Source organism: Podarcis filfolensis (genome assembly GCF_964270895.1).
Source record: "Podarcis filfolensis genome assembly, chromosome: 11".
NCBI lineage: Eukaryota > Metazoa > Chordata > Lepidosauria > Squamata > Lacertidae > Podarcis > Podarcis filfolensis.
The window spans coordinates 48,306,414-48,319,340 of record NC_139613.1 but is presented as its reverse complement, the minus strand read 5'-3'; the positions used below and the strand labels follow the sequence as shown (position 1 = coordinate 48,319,340).

The window sequence follows — 12,927 nt, the reverse complement described above, 5'->3', positions numbered from 1 at the left end:
CAGGGCATGGTAGGAATCATTTGCAGGTCCTTCATTACCTGAAACTGAAAAGATGAGAAACGAAAGTATAAGTAAGTCTGTCTTGAGTAGGATGTCAAGGCTCTGAAGATGCAAAGAGAGAAACATTTCTTTGTGACCCTAGATCAGGAAGAAATGCTCTCATACCAAGTCCTAGCAGATAGGTGTGATGGGTGACATTCCAGTCAGTTTATTTATTACTTTTTAAATTAAATTTGTATACTGTCCTATACCTGGAGGTCTCAGGGCATTTACAACATAAAATCACAATTTAAAAGCACCAAATACATAATAAAAGCAACTCAATAAACCCCCCATTGTTCTAGACAAGAGCAGCCAATCTGCCCACTTGTGTCCAACATAGCAATAACAATACAATTTATTCATGCTGCATCTTTTTAATATTACAGGGTGCATAAGGTAGGGTTGCTATATTTTAGAAAGTGAAAATCCGGACATGGACATTGGGAAGGGCTGCCATATGCCCAGGTTTTCCCAGACATTTTAAACCATTCTTGAAAATTCAGCCCAGACGCCATTGTTGACAGACGAATCCTGGCTACGTCTGGGAAATTCTGAACATATGGCAGCCCCGGCATAAGGAAAGATAGCAAAAGTTAATTCCACTGAAGTAACAAATGAGGTTTTGCAAAGGGCAAACTGGAAGTTAACTAAATTGGATACAGAGTTTATAGAAATACAAAATTGGTTAGGACTAATCCCGAACAATGTTTAGAGGTGACTTCCAAATGCATAAAAGGGATTGTGCTTGAACTTTGAGTCTGAAAGCAATTCCTTATTTGAGTTATTTGCTCAGAGTTCTTCTCACTCTGTAGTTCCTTGTCCAAAAATATATTTCTAAGAACCAAGGGAAGGGCTTGTATTATGGTGGTGCAATAAATCTGCCCCCCCACCCATTGTGAGAGCAGGGATCACTCGGATTCAGTCAAGTATATTTTGTTGTTTGGTTGGCCTTTTTTTGAAGATTTGGTGGAATTAACAGTGTTAGTAACGCAAAATGAAGAATGCCATAACTCCTGTTCTGAGTGTTTTAATAAACACCACTGGCCAGAGCAGCGTGGAATGTGGAAAATGGGAAACATCTGGCATCTATCTCCCTGGTTACTACTGGAAGCAGAGCTGGGCTTTTGATCCAACATGACCTTGTCTTATGCTTTTCTACAAATGGAGTAAGAAGCTGGGAAGATTGGGAACTAAAGTACAATGGGTCATAGCTGAGATATTAGGAAGTAGAGACCTGTGGGATAGGGTAGGGTAGAGAAATAATGGATAGAGAAATAATGGGGGTAGCTGGAAGATGGTATTCGACCAAAGTAAAGAGAGTACAGTGGTACCTCGAGTTATTGACTGGATCCATTCGGGAGGCCCGTCCATAATGTGAAAAACCCACAATTTGAAGCGCCATGTCTGTTCAGGCGTGCTGCACAACTTGGCCCTTCTGTGCATGCGCGAAGCGTGAATTAGTGCTTCTGCACATGCGCAAGCGGCGAAACCCGGAAGTAACCCATTCTGGAACTTCCAGGTTGCCACGGGACGCAAGATGAAAACACACAACCTGAAGCGGACGCAACATGAGGTATAACTGTACACTATACAAAGGAGGTGGGACGTGGGTGGCGCTGTGGGTAAAACCTCAGTGCCTAGGACTTGCCGATCGCATGGTCGGCGGTTCGAATCCCCGCGGCGGGGTGAGCTCCCGTCTTTCGGTCCCAGCTCCTGCCCACCTAGCAGTTCGAAAGCACCCTTAAGTGCAAGTAGATAAATAGGTACCGCTTTCTAGCGGGAAGGTAAATGGCGTTTCTATGTGCTGCGCTGGTGCTGGCTCGCCAGAGCAGCTTTGTCACACTGGCCACATGACCCGGAAGTGTCTCCGGACAGCGCTGGCCCCCGGCCTCTTAAGTGAGATGGGCGCACAACCCTAGAGTCGGACACGACTGGCCCGTACGGGCAGGGGTACCTTTACCTTTTATACAAAGGAGAGGATGCCTACAAGGGAGTAGGAGACCAAAAGTGTTCTGATGAACGGTTGGGGGACAGAGCTACATAGTGCTGTATAAAAAGGCATTAAAAGAGAAGCATCTAAAAAGAACACATGGAGTAAGAATGTGAGAAAAATATGCAGTGGCCTTTTGGAGTTAATGTAAAAGTAAAAAAAGTGGCTCCTAGCTATTTGAATCAAACCCTTCTTTTACACATGGTATGTTTGTATTTTTGTTTGCAACCTACGCATCAAAAAACTTTCCCAGGGCAACTCACAATAAAAATATAGATTCAGGTAGGTAGCCGTGTTGGTCTGACACAGACGAAATATATGTAAAAAAATAAATAAACAACTCTCTCTCTCTCTCTCTCTCTCTATATATATATATGTTATAATACAACCATACAACACAGTTCTCAAAACACTGTATATTTCCTTGCAGCAAAATTGAACTGCCAGCTGCAAAAAAAGACAACTAATTTAAAACATGCTCTTAAACATTTCAGTCCATTTGGCGGGCAAGCAGTGGAAGCTAAAAATCTTGTTGAAATTCTATTTGGCCCATGTAGAAAGGCTTCTACCTGTGGTTCCGTGTTTACTGGCAGGCTGACCAAATCCTAAATTTTCACCCTAACCTACTTCTCAGTGTTGCTATGAGGATAAAATATTGCTGTGTATAATTGGGATGCAAATTGGGTGGTTGCTGTTTTTTACTATTCAGATATCTTTCTTTTTTAAATCAAACCATAAACTAGAATCACTGCATCTATCCTCATGCTCTTTAATTCTCAGAGATAATATAATAGCCTTTCATGTTGTTGATGCGTTCCAAAAGGATTGAGGTGTTAGATTAAGAGTGGTCGCATTTACCACACAGGACAGGGGAAAGTGCTGCTCCGTCCACCACACAAATCCCCTTGCTTAATTTTTCGGTTTTACACTTGGCTCTGTGCTTTCTTGCAAATAACACTTGGCTTAATAGCACAATTCTGCCCTGTGAGCACAGGCGACTGTCGAGACAAAAGGGGACTCCCAAGTCACCCCAAATCAGGGAAGACACACTTTTTTCTTACAGTACTTTAAAGATACAAACAAGAAGGCTTGTATCTGATTTCCAATTATAGTGTCGTTCCATACATTCTAGGCAGTGATACTTTAAACCAATCTGTACTGTATCAGACATTAGGCTCTGAAGAATTTGTTAAAAGCAGTTTTGTTCCGTGCTTTTTTCCTGGGGGGACACACACCCCGAAACATTTTGTGAATCTAAGTTTGGCCTCTTTGAGGGACAGTATTTCAATATGAGTAGGAAAATGAGAGTACCACTAAACATTTTTTATTTATTTTTAGGAAAAAAGCACTCCAGCAAATCAGTCCCTGAACAGTAAATTTATTTTATAAAGTACAGGTCATCCCTCTTGGGGACCTTAGAATCAAAAGGCAGGAAATGATCTCTTAAATAAATAAATGTGAACACTTCTCAAGAACTACTTTGAAATAGTTTGGAAGGAAGAAATTACTGAACATTCGCATGGCTAGTAGAGAACAAACCTTTAATCATAGTTAGCCTTTCCTCCAATAACACCCTAGAAAGAAAGTCCGTCAACTAAATTACCCACTGTACAATTTCTTAATGATGCTCAATGTATTTTTAAGGGTTCTGCTGCTTTTTAATTCCACCTGTCATTCTGCAGAATTTTATCCACGCAGCACACAACTCTATTTTTATGGTATGTGCGACCTGATGCTATGTTTCTTTATTCAGAAGTAAGCTCCACTGAGTTCAATGGTGCTTACTCCCAAGTAAGCATTCTTAGGATTGCAGCCATAGGTTTAGCAGAACAACGAATACCAAAAGGTTGTTTTTTTAAAAGATAGAGACATTTTTGGTTTAAAGCTTGATTTTCCAGGCACTAGTCAATTACAACAAAACAAAGCACATAAAAGAAACACGTCCCCGCAAAAACTCACCATCATTTCTGAATCTATAAACAATAGCTCAAAAATATACTTTGATTTCTAATTTCTTCTTAATGCTTCTAGATCTAATATGTCTTTGTTTCTCAGTAAATCTGCTCAGCTGATATATTTTTTAAAAGGAACGCGCAGTCCTCTCTGCAATATTTACCGTTTCCAGGGAGACTTTGTTTCACATCAAGTTATACACATAAGCTGAAAGAGGCAATTGGGGAGTTCAGCTTTTGTCATAGAAGTACCTTCGTCCAGTCGAGAGAAAACTTAGCCCACATTCTACGGCAGCAGTTACAGGTAGTTTTGTCCCCATTCTTTGTTGCTGGTCTTCCAAGGCATAAAGAAAATTAGGCAAACAGCCCAAGCTGTGGAACTGGATTGGAAAAAAGCTTAGGACCCGAGTTTGTCTTGGTCTCCAAAGCACACACGCACAAATTCTGATTGTGTTAGGCAGCAATTAGCTGACATATCCTCTCGTTCCTTTGACCCAAGCCATGATGTGAATTCTGCCTCAGCAACTCCTCGCTCGCTGCTGCTTCCGTGAGTAACAGCAACCTAACAGCCTGTCTGAAACAATCTTCAGAAAACATTAACATTCAGAAGGAGTACAGAGAAATAATCAAAAAATCACAGGGCATTCCCCATATCTTTGCAAAATAAACAATCAAAGAAATACATTGCTTTTGTGCTCTATTGATTGCTGTCAGTAATCTGCCTTTCAGATGCCACCTTGCAATCGTGCATTAGCCAATGGAAATATTCATTACAGTCAGTGACTTTGAGACGCACTCCTTCATTAAGACTTGTCCGGAAAACTTATACGTTAATACCGCAGGCTAATAGAAGATAAATAAACCTGGTGACTAAGATGCCCCGCTGTTCATCAAGGCACATTTTATTCTTTCTCATAAATCTGGTACCTTGTGCTCTCTGTTCCTAGGAGGTTTCTTTGGCTGGATTTGATCTGCTTTTTCTCCACAGGAGAGGACCAAACATATTGACAACGCTGCCAACCCGGCATCTATCAGCAAAGAGGAGCCACATCCATGAAGCTTTGATCTGGGGACTTTTAGAGGATCACATGTGCTGTTTCAGACCAGGGTGTGCTGCGTGTTCTGCACAAGGCTGGACTCCAACGAAAGGTTGCCGTGCGCAAAGTGCTTTTATTCAAAATGCCAGTAAATAATAATAATAATAATAATAATAATAATAATAATAATAATGATTTATTATTTATACCCCGCCCATCTGGCTGGGCCTCCCCAGCCACTCTGGGGAGTAAAGTATCCCTTTCCCAGACAATTCATCCGATTCTTCCTCCTCCCTGTTTTCCCGTGTTCTTTCCCCAACATTCCATGCCCACTGATCATTTATTCTTCTATTTACATTACTTAACAGAATATATGCATGCAGCATGATTGCCAATAGAACCTCTTAAGTTCTGCAGAAGGGGTAAGTTTTTCTTCATCAGAAGACTTGTAGGGAAAACCTATAGGTTAATAACTCAGGATTCGTGCTAAGCAAGATCCATCGGCTACCCTGAAGCCTTCCTGGGACTGGGTTCTCCTTAAACCCTCCTAAAATGGGCTTAAAGGAAAGCACCAGACTTTGTATTCCCTTTAGTAAAGGTAAAGGGACCCCTGACCATTAGGTCCAGTCGTGGCCAACTCTGGGGTTGCGGCGCTCATCTCGCTTTATTGGGCGAGGGGGCTGGCGTACAGCTTCTGGGTCATGTGGCCAGCATGACTAAGCCACTTCTGGCGAACCAGAGCAGCGCACGGAAACGCCGTTTGCCTTCCCGCTGGAGTGATACCTATTTATCTACTTGCACTTTGACGTGCTTTCAAACTGCTAGGTTGGCAGGAGCAGGGACCGAGCAATGGGAGCTCACCCCGTCGTGGGGATTCGAACCACCGACCTTCTGATCGGCAAGTCCTAGGCTCTGTGGTTAGACCACAGCACCACCCGCGTCCTGTATTCCCTTTAGGTTGCTGATAAAATATGGGGGAAATAAGCATGGAAAAGGAGGCAAGGGGTCAGGGTAGAGGAGAAATGAGGGTGAACTAGCTAAGGTTAGTACAATCTGTCCTGGAGGATCCTATAAAGAAGTTAAACAATTTAAACGTTCTGCTTACTAAGGGGAAGGTTACGTGGATTGAAAAAACGAACAGTACTTAAGATCTGGCTGAAAGTTTCCAACACAAAAGGTGGGTATACTAAATGAGAAGAGTTGGGATGTTCTAAGTATCCCACCACAAATCAGTGGTGAATTCTAGGTGCAAATGTGAATGGAAAATCTAGGGTCATACTCTCATTGATCAGGGGTGCCTAGTGCAAAAATACCTGGTGCAGACAGGGTTCCATTTGCAAACCTAGAGTGGCGGATCCTAATCTTAAGAGATACAAATGGATGTTGATGAATTCAGAGGTGGGTTCTGGTTCGAAAGACACTTTCGTTGCCACTGGGACAAATACAGGTTCAGACAGAGGTGCGTGCTTGCGCTCACTTTGTGCCAAAGAGAAAAGGAGCAGAGAAGGGTATTTTCATCTATTTAGAGTCCTTGCTTCCCATGGTAATGTGAGCAAGCCTTATTCCTATTAGGGAAGGAAGGCTGTGCATGCCATGACATGCTTCCTCTGCCATGCTTGGAAAAACCCACGTTTTCTACAGTCACCTGTAGAGTGAAGGTCAAAGGGCACAAACACAATGACTGCCTTGGTAACAGGTGCACCAACGGAACATTGCTTTTTGGTTAGGATCTACCAGGTAACTTCTTCCTCCCTGCACCCCTTCTCCAGAGTGCTCCCATCCATTAATCACTTTTGGCTCAATATAAGAAAGTAAAAAACGGTAAAGGAACCCTGGACGGTTAAGTCCAGTCAAAGGTGATTATGGGGTTGCAGCACTCATCTCGCTTTCAGGCCGAGGGAGCTGGTGTTTGGCCACAGACAGCTTTCCAGGTCATATGGCCAGCATGACTAAACCACTTCTGGAGCAATGGGACACCGTGACGGAAACCAGAGTGCACAGAGACACTGTTTATCTTCCTGCCACAGCGGTACCTATCTATCTACTTGCACTGGTGTGCTTTCTAACTGCTAGGTTGGCAGGAACTGGGACAGAGCAAGAGGAGCTCACCCCATCACGTGGATTCAAACCACTGACCTTCCGATCAGCAAGCCCAAAAGGCTCAGTGGTTTAGACCACAGCTCCACCCGTGTCCCAAATAAACAAGCACACAATCACTGATAGGTCCACCTGTCATTGTGAAGCTCAAAGCAGTGAAAGTGATGCCTCCCCAGCTGTTGCCATTGACTGTGGGTTTCTTGTGATGTCACAAAAGCACTTGGCAACTGAGTGGATATAAAGGCAGGCCAAGAGAAAAGCCCCTTTTTTATTTCCAAGAGGACACACCTGGCAATGGATGTGACATTCAGCACTGCCCAGGTTTCTTCCACTTGGAGGAGGCAAACTGGTGAATGGAAGGAGGCAATCCTCTGACAGTGGGATGCTAGGGAGCGATAGTAAGGCAAGTTTGCTTCCTTGAAGGCTGCTGGTATCCATGGTTGGAAGCTGGCGGACGTCTCATGATGGACCTAACAGTAGCTTCTGGCACAATGGGACACCGTGACAGGAGCCAGAGTGCACAGAAATGCCATTTACCTTCCCACCACAGTGGCACCTATTTATCTACTTGCACTGGCATGCTTTCAAACTGCTAGGTTGGCAGGAGCTGGGACAAAGCAACGGGAGCTCACCCCATCGCAGGGATTCGAACCGCCGCCCTTCTGATCGGCAAGCCCAAGAGGCTCAGTGGTTTAGATTGAAACTCAAAGACTTAAATGGCTGTCACATGGAAGACATCTTGTGTTGATTACATGGAAGATGGATCAAGTTTGTTTTCTCCTACTCTGGAAGATAGGACCTAAATCAGTGGCTTCAAGTGCCAAGAAACAAGATTCTGACTAAATATCAGGAAGAACTTTCAGATGGTAAGGCTGTTCAACTGTCAGGCTGCTGCTGGCCAGTTGCCCAGGAACGTACAAAGACAAGGAAATGTTTCTTATCATCCGCTTTTTATTCAGTATTTACAGAGAGAGGCTATAGAACCCAGCCTCTTGGATAATGGCGTTATCCTGAGTGAATATCCACCCCCACTGTCTCTCCCACTTCCTCATTTGTCACTTCTACAGGTCACTTCTATGTGCCCTCTGTCTTTGAGCTCTCTGCTCTCCTTACTTTCAAGGCTTGCTGGGTTCTGGGAGATGGAGGGTCTGGAATGCTTTCTAAAGACACTGTGTCCATCAGCTGTTGCCTCCTGGTGCTTCCTCATCCTCTCCCATGATTTCCTAACTTTCCCCCTCATCTGCCTCTGAGCTGTGACCTCCCTCAAACCCCTGTTGTAAATCTAAACTGTCTTCCTCTTCCTCCTCACTAGAAGGGTCAAGCTGGGGAGGCGGATGTGGCGTTTGCCCATTCATTTAGAAAATGCCTGTACAGGGGAGAGAGAAAGGATTAAAATGTCAACCAATAGCAAAGCCGGAGGCGGAGCCTCCCTGTTTATAAAAGGGCTTAGCCTGAGGTTTGAGTTAGTTAGTTGGCTGGTTTTAGTGGGTTGGTTGGGAAAGGCAGTTGGAAAAGCAGTTGGCAGGTAGTTGGTAATACAGTGGTACCTCAGGTTAAGTACTTAATTCATTCAGGAGGTCCGTTCTTAACCTGAAACTGTTCTTAACCTGAAGCACCACTTTAGTTAATGGGGCCTCCTGCTGCTGCCGTGCTGCCGGAGCATGATTTCTGTTCTCATCCTGAAGCAAAGTTCTTAACCTGAGGTACTATTTCTGGGTTAGCGGAGTCTGTAACCTGAAACGTATGTAACCCCAGGTACCACTGTAGAGACAGTTAGTGCAGTTGGTTCTTGTGTGAGGGGAGGTAGAAGAGATACAGACAGGATAAAATAAGACTAGGAAGGTAAAGAGTAACAATGTTTGGAATGCAGTTAAAGTTTGTGTCTGAAATAAACTACACTCTTCTTTGTTAACGTGAGAACCTGACTGAGACTTAAGTGATTTACCTGGGAGGACCTGGTTGGGGGCAGCGGATTAGTGGTGTACGGGTCAATAGTCCATGAGACGACCGGGGGCTCCGTACAAACGCCACAGCTGTCTCCACCATTCCTCCTCTGCCCAGTCCCTAACATCAACAGTGGAATGGACTCTCTCGGAAAGCAGTGGACTCTCCTTCATTGGAGGGTTTTAAGCAGAGGCTGAATGGTCACCCTTCATGGATGATTTAGCTGAGATTCTGGCATTGCAGGGGTTGGACCAGAGGACCCTGGGGGTACCTTCCAACTGTATAATTGTATGATTTGTCTTTACAGATTACTCTCCCTGCCATGTTCCTGCCCTTCCTGGAGCCCCATCACCTTCCTCTTCCTAAGTAGGCAAGGAGGCAGGACTTTCTACGGAAACCTGCCTAGAGCACGTAGAGGACAAGCACTTTGCCGCACCACACCACATGCAGCAGTGCAGGCCTTTGCCCCCCATGTCAAAGTGTGATGGCCTGGGACTCGGGCTCGGACTCGGAACCAGAGGAGTCTCAGTCTGCACCGGATCCTTTGCCTCAAGCGGCATCAGGACCAAGTCTGGGGCCTGATCCTGAAGAGCCCCAGTCTGCGCAAGTTCCCTTGCAACAAGCACTAGCTGGGCCGAGTCAGGGCCTGAGCCTGCCCTGGCTCCAGATGCGGGGATTACCTCGTTGCCTTCAGCTGGGCCATCACTTACAGCTGCTCCACTACCAGTTGGGTCAGGAGAGGCTGAGGTGGCCTCTGGATCTAGTAACCCACCGACATCTCCCGAGCTGCAGAGACTAAGGTCTGAGAGAAGGAGAGACCTGAGTACTTGCAGGAGGAGTGCTTGCCTTCGGGCGAGACAGGGAGGTGAGTCACTGGGGGATTGGGACCGGCCATTTCCCCGGCAAAGATAAAAGGCTGTTGGACCGTGCCCCAGGTGGCGGGAGCAACATTGCTGTTTGCTAGAACCTGCCTGAGACCCTGCGCCCGACCTAGCCTTGTTTCCTGCCTTGGCCCTGTCGGACTGACTCCTCGCGGAATCCTTGGGTTCGGGACCGGACCTGGACCGCGTTGCTCAGGTTAACCCCCGGGCCCAGCACACAAAGGTTGTAGATCTGGTACTGAAATGGATTGCCAGGTAGCTCTCAAAGAAGCATGCAATTCTATCCTACTCAGATTATGTATGGACTGGGCCATTGTATTATATGATATGCCCCTCTCTGCACTGGGAAACCAAACAGAATGGACTGGAAATGATCAAATAGTTCCTGTACCTGTGCAGGGATGCAGGCAGAGAACATTTAGAGTTCACTGGAGTGCTGCATTTTAAAAAATATTATTTTAGAGATTGTGGCTGCATATTACAATGCCCTTACCAATTAATTTGCATTGGGCTTGTTTGGCAACGTTTGTTTATTCTGTAATGGTAGCAAAGTAGGGAGAACCAGGCAATGCCCTTTTAATAATTCATAATTTTTTGTCAAAACAAACATTTCAAACTGTCACAACCCCCTTTTCATTTCCTCCTCCGTTCCTCACTTTCACCGTAGCCTATAAAGGATGCGTTAAAGAAGATGACAAGATTGCAAAACAGGTGACATCTGCTGTGGGCGGGTGGACGGGGAGGAAGGATCAAGGATTATAGAGGATGAACATCACAAAATCCTCCTCCCCCTCCAACCCCTAGTTACTTATGCAAATTTCTTAAGATAATTTTGACAGCAACTTATTCGTGCAGGTTGTGGTAGTCATTCGTGCAGATTGAGACCATCCATCGCCATCCTGGTGCTCTCCAGAGACTTTGGACCATAGGTAGGCAAACTAAGGCCTGTGGGCCAGATCAGGCCCAATTCCCTTCTGGATCTGGCCCATGGATGGTCCGGGAACCACCGCATGGATCGCCAGTGCACACATTCTTTCCCTCTCCATCCCTCTCCCTCACACAGCGGCAGCGCCACATCCTCCCTCCCTCCCTCCCTCCCTCCTGGCTTCTCCCTGCCCTGCCTAGAGGAGGAAGGGGGCTGGTCTTTGTTGATGCCAGCAGCAGCGCTTGAGCGGCCGCCATTTTAAGCAGCCCCTCTCTGGAACCCTTTCGCTCGCTGCTCATTGTCCCTCCACCGCCGCCAGCCCCTGCCGCTCGCAAGACACAGGTAAGCAGCCACCAGGGCTCATGGTGCTCTCGGACCATCCCCCCCCAAATATAAACTGACCCCCCACAAGGTCTGAGGGACAGTGGACCGGCCCTCTGCTGAAAAAGTTCACTGACCCCTGCTTTGGACTAAAGGTCCACAATGGGAGTTGAAGGCTGCGCTAGGCAAGCCATAACAACCCAGTCCAGAAAGAAAAGGAATTCCATGATGCGCAATGCATATATCCGGAGGACCAGGCTACCTCGAGGAGCCCGTGTACATTGACTGGTAGCAGCTGTCAAGGGTTTCAGACAGGGATCAGTCCTAGCAATTTCTGGAGACACCAGGATTAAACTTACAGAAGCGGTTTTAGAGTAGCACAAGTTTGAAAGCCTGCCAGCGCAAGTAGATAAATAGGTACGGCTGTGGTGGGAAGGTAAACAGTGTTTCCATGTGCTCTGGTTTCTGTCACGGTGTCCCATTGCACCAGAAGTGGTTTAGTCATGCTGGCCACATCACCCGAAAAACTGTCTGTGGACAAACACCAGCTCCCTTGGCCTGAAAGCGAGATGAGCGCCACAACCCCATAGTCACCTTTGACTGGAATTAACCGTCTAGGGGTCCTTTACCTTTTTACCTCTTTACTGGGTGCAACCCTACAGGGGACTCAAAAACAATGTTGTAGAGGCGGGGACACCAAATTTGAGAGCCCAAAGTCTGCCACCGGGACCTGGAACTACCTGAACGCTCCAGCACTTAGCTTTGGCCCTTCTGAATGTTTGCCAAACTGAGTTTCAGGTGTTAACGGGTTTTTGAAAGGCAAGTCCTGTGTGCATTTAAATCCCTGCTTCTAATGAAACATCCAATGTGGGCGCCCAGATGCCACTTCAAATTTCACCCTGCTAAAAATGTGGCACACAAACCAATTGCAAGTTTCCACTTGATAGAAGCTGAAAGGAGGCACGTCTCTCTCCTTCGCCTCAGAACATTAATATTTACAGTGAGTTCCTGAGGAATGAAGTGAAGCTCAGAGTCAACTGACTGACACTCACCAAATGCTAAAAACAAGCCAACCCACAGATGCCTTTTAATTTTAAAGGATCTGTTCAGGTTAACCTCAGATGTCTGCCTCGCCCTTTTCTTCCTGTTGTAATTGAAACAGTCAAAGAAAAAGAAAAAAACCCACATAACATAAACTGCTGAAAGAATTGTTCGAGATATTATAGGAGATTTAAGAAACTTCTCAGCTGCTTGTTTGTTTAATCACTAATTGATAAAAATCTGCAAAGTGAGAGTTTCCAAATAGGAAAACAATTAGCAGAGTTAATCAACAGAGATAAATGAATAAATAAAAATTGGTTAAATTTGTACACGTTTTGAATTTTAGAGAAGCAAAATCCCAAGCTATTTATCAGGGCGGTGTTGAGCGGGCAGTAGAATCGAAGGGAATGATGGCAGCTGGATTGCACCCAGAGAAGAACGAGCAGAACTCCACTTGTACAATGAGGTTTCCCAGATTTCTTTCTCCACTATAGGTCCCTGCAACTCATCCCCCAAAGCCATGCAGTGCTCAGGATGACGGAACACTGTGCATGGGGATTGCAGTAGAATGGAGAATTTCAGCTTTACCCATGAGTAGAAGCTCCTTTCCACTTGTGCAAAACGCCTTTGGATCCAGGTCACTGTAACACAATCAAGCCAACAAAGAAAATTGAAATGTGATCCTTACCACATTTTC

The 12,927-nt window shown here is 45.5% G+C and overlaps 2 long non-coding RNA genes across 2 annotated transcripts; both read left to right on the top strand.

The window, feature by feature from the left end:
- The first annotated feature begins 7,406 nt into the window (after positions 1–7,406).
- Positions 7,407–12,682, top strand: LOC310745083. The gene is made up of 4 exons (XR_014539912.1): positions 7,407–7,984; positions 9,370–9,927; positions 10,799–11,210; positions 12,577–12,682. It is a non-coding gene; the product is annotated as an uncharacterized lncRNA (long non-coding RNA).
- On the top strand, positions 8,239–9,038 carry LOC310745140. Its single transcript, XR_014539977.1, has 2 exons — positions 8,239–8,661; positions 8,892–9,038. It is a non-coding gene; the product is annotated as an uncharacterized lncRNA (long non-coding RNA).
- Positions 12,683–12,927: the final 245 nt, after the last annotated feature.